Consider the following 4,374-nt stretch of genomic DNA (forward strand, 5'->3'; position numbering starts at 1 on the left):
CACAAAGATCCACCTGCCTCTGCCTCCAGAGTGCTGGGATTAAAGGCGTGCTCCACCACCACCCAGCTAAGTGTTGGAATTTTTAAGGATTGTGGGACTTTTAAATTTTGGAATGTTTATAATGTAGTATTGTTATTAATGTGTGATCTTAGAGAGGAACAAGAAAGGAAAGGTGTTGGCTTAACGGTAATGTGTTTATGTGTCAAGTTGACAAGGGGTCACTTGGCACTGCCTAGTATTAGGTCAGCCAACTTGGCACAAAGTAGGGCCATCAGAGAGGAGGAACCTCAACTGAGAAGATACTATCCAGCTGTAGACAAGCCTGTAGGACATTTTCTTAATTAGTCATTCATGGGGAGGGGAAGGGGGCAACCCATTGGGGATGGGGCCACTCCTAGGCTGGTGTTCTTGGTTGTCTAAGTAAGCAGACTAAAGAAGTCACGTGGAGCAAGCCTGTAAGCAGCACCCTTCCATGGCGTCTGTATCAGCTCCTGCCTCCTGCTTCTTGACCCATTTGAGTTCCTGCCCTGATCTCCTTCAATGGTGGACTAAGATGTGAGAGTGTAAGCCAAATAAACCCTTTCCTCCCCAACTTGCTCTTCGGTCATGGTGTTTCATCGCAGCAATAAGAGGCCTGAGGCATCTGGCTTGAGAAGGTCATGTGCTGCACACTGTCACAATTGCTGTGAGTTCATATGTGCATCGGCCCTGTTGTGTTCAGGGAACACTGTTTCCTTGTTATCTCTGTGCCCAGCCCTTCCTTGATGATCTCTGAACCTTGGGGGGAGGGTTGGGATATAGAATCCTGGTTAGGACTGAGCAATCTGCAGTCTCTCGTTCTCTGTGCGCTGACCAGCTGTAGGTCTGTTAATTGCCATCTGACACTAGACAGTGCTTTTCTGATGAGGGTTGAGAGATGGATGCATTTATATATGGGTAGAGCAATACGTCATTAAGAGTTTAAAACTGTGTCCATTTGGGAGAATAACAGGTTCTCCTCTAGGGCCCATGAACTCTCTAATCACAGGTTCTTGACCCTGATAATGGTGCCAGGTTTGGGTCCATCTGGCAGAAGTCTGCTTTTATGTGGGTGCTAGGGATCTGAATTCACATTGGCACAGCAAGCAGTCCCAGTGCCTTTCAGCCTGTCATTTTTATTTTTATTTTTTCAAAAGGAGCTCTGGCAAAGTTTTATTAAAGGAAAACTTTCCTGGTTTACTTTTCACTAGTCTGTTCTGGCAAGCTTCTAATAATATCAGAACCCCCTGGGTCAATGATAGCCAGTGTGCGTGCTCTGTAGTATTTTCCACACACTGTGCCCAATTCAATATCATTGCCACTGTATGATGGACACCAGTTTTAGCCAACACGGCATAGTACTCTGTTTCCGATTTCCTCAAAGCTGGGCAATTGTTGGAGGGGATAACCAATTTCTCTTTGCCTTGTCTGATCATCTTCAGAGTCTGTTTGTATCCCAGGACATACTTTCCACTCTTCATAACAAGCTGGAGCCTAGAGTTGATCGACTCCAGAGACTTTTTCGTCTTTGCGGCCACCATCTTTCTGCCTTAAGTGTGGGACAATCCCCAACCAAGATTAGCCACCAAGACGGCCGGGGAGCAAGAAAGCAGCCTGTCATATTGTAAAGATATCTATTTACATTTGGAAAGAGGACTCGTTCAAGAAACATGAAATTACAACAAGAAGAGACAAAAACCCTTCCCAGGGCATTTTGTACAGTAAAATAGACAATCATGGCCCCGTAACCCTGGGACGGGGTTACCCAGTGCTACTGGGGCACTGACAGTGAGCACTTAAATGCATTCACGAAGACATTTTGGGGAGCAGAATGTACAGACTCATGTACATCACTATGATTGGCAGTTGTGTGCACCAGCTTTAGGTCACTGTTTGTTCATGAGACGGGGACTCACCATGTAGTCCTGGCTGGCCTCAAACTCAGAGATCCAGCTGCCTCTGCCTCCTGAGTGCAGGCATTCAAGGCTTGAAGTACCAGGCCTGCCTTGCGCTCAAGGTTAACTGCACTCATCTGAACCACCATGACAGAAAGCTTTAGTCTTCTGATCAGATCACCGAAACCCACAATGGGTCACCCAAAGAGCAGAAAAAAAAATCGCTAATGCAGACCTGAAAAAAGGACACCTCTTTATTTATTGATGAAATGTCACAAGGTCAACACTGTTATAATGCATAATACAGACAGATTTGCCAAAAAAAAAAAAAAGCTATATTAGAATGCCATATATGGCTCATGCCTCCAGTGTTGGAAATGATGTAAAGATGAAACATATAGTATGGTGAGCTGTAAAAACGTGCTGACATGTGCCAGGTGCTATGTACCTGCTATGCTAATGGCCAGGAAGCTAAGGCAGGAGAGCTATCTGAGCCCAGGAGCTCAGGAGCAGTCTGTGTAATACACTGAAACCCCATCCATCTTTATTTTTTTTTAAATTTATTTAATTATTCACTTTACATCTGGGTCTTAGCCCCCTTCCTCCTCCCAGTCTCACCTTCCCTTCCCCACTTTCTTCCCTCTTCCTCAGAAAAGGGGAGTCCTCCTACCCACCTTCCTAGCTCATCAAGTCACATAAGGACTGAGCATAACCTCTCCCCTGGGTCCTGGCAAGACAGTCCCAGGCAAGGCGACTTGGCCGGCAAGGCGAAGTGATCCGAATGCAGGCAACAGAGCCCATGTCAGAGGCAGCCCCCACTCCCCTTACTAGTGGACCCACAGGAAGCCTGAGCAGCTCACCGGCTACATCTATGCAGAGGACTTCGGTCCAGTCCACGCATGGGCCTTGGTAGGTGCTTCAGACTGCACAGGCCCCTCTTGGCCCTAGTTAGTTGGCTCTGTTGGTCTTCTTGTGGAACTCTTGTCACCTCTAGGTCCTGAAATCCCTTCTTAAGAGAAGAGAAAATAGGGCTGGAGAGGTGGCTCCGTGGTTAAGAGTATCAGCTGCTCTTCCAGAAGTCCTGGGTTTGATTCCTAGTGTCTGCCATCTGTAATCCCAGTTCCGGGAGATATAATGCCTTCCCCTAGACTCTGTGAACACTGCGTGTGTATGGTGCAGCAAGCAGGCAAAACATCCACGCACATAAAAATGAATAAAAAGAACACTTAATAAAATAAAAATAAAAAGAACACAAAATAAAAATGTGTGGGAGGGAACTAACAAAGGGAGAAAAGCAAAAAATTTTAAATATTCATTATCTGGAGAAGTGTAAGAATAGATTGTGATCAATCACCTGGAGGCGACTCACAAGCTCTGCTTTCAGTCAGTAATTAACTGTACTCAGAAGTCCCACATCAGAGCTGCTTTTTCCTGTTAGGGCAGGGCTCTCTTTAGAAAATATACTTACACTTATTTTCCACATGGCTTGGGACATTCTTCTGACTTGATACACAGGGACAGGAGCATTGCCTGTTAAACTTGCCCTTCTGAGCCGGGCTGCTGCGTTGCTGTGGGTATGTAGAAATTCATCCCTTGTGCGCTCACATGCAGATCGCAAACTTGGCAGAAACAGTGCTAGCGATGGAAGTGCAACGCCATTGTGTGTTTTTATCCTACTGTGTGCAAAATTATCTTCAAGCTGTTTGGTGACTTTGCTGACTCCTGTGGGCAAATGTGGCTTTAATTCATTAAAAGTCCCCGGGATTTCATCAGTCAAAGGAATGCCAACTCAGAAAGAGGACACACTTTTAAACTGATGTTTTTCTCATTGCCATATCGTGTGGTTGATCCAGGCATCTGAATTTCCTATCAAAAGTATTGGGCTAAGTGAAAAAAAAAGTTTGTTGGTAATATAAAAATTCATCTTTAGGAGCCTTGTTTGCACCTAATTTCAAGTGTGTCATTATAGTCTGGGGTTCAAGTGGCGCGTGTTTTCTTCTGCAGAGTCCATAAATGTTTATTTATTTTTTAAAAAAGATTTATTTACTATGTAGACAGTATGCATCAGATCACATTATAGATAGATGTTTGTGAGCCATCATGTGGTTGCTGGGAATTGAACTCAGGACCTCTGGAAGAGCAGTCAGTGGTCTTAACCGCTGAGCCATCTCTCCAACCCTTCTTTCTTTTTCTTTTTGTTTGTTTTTTGTTTTTTGAGATGTGGTTTCTCTGTGTAGCCCTGGCTATCCTGGAACTCACTCTGTAGACCAGGCTGGCCTCAAACTCGGAGATCTGCTTGCCTGTGCCTCCCAAGTACCAGGAGTAAAGGTGTGTGCCCAATTCTGATTTTCACTGTAACAGTTGCAAGCATCACTACAAATTAAAAAAAAATGTGACCATATAACTACAGGAAACACGATTGAAATACTTTCCAGAAGTAGAAAGGGAGAGCGACTGCTTC

General features: G+C 44.9%; 1 pseudogene across 1 annotated transcript; it reads right to left on the reverse strand.

Moving 5' to 3' along the window:
• Nucleotides 1-1,172: 1,172 nt before the first annotated feature.
• LOC311594305 (large ribosomal subunit protein eL30-like) lies at nt 1,173-1,574 on the reverse strand (annotated as a pseudogene). Its single transcript has one exon. The product of its transcript is annotated as a large ribosomal subunit protein eL30-like (transcript).
• Nucleotides 1,575-4,374: the final 2,800 nt, after the last annotated feature.

Source organism: Acomys minous (genome assembly GCF_964271855.1).
Source record: "Acomys minous genome assembly, chromosome: 3".
NCBI classification, from domain to species: Eukaryota; Metazoa; Chordata; class Mammalia; order Rodentia; family Muridae; genus Acomys; species Acomys minous.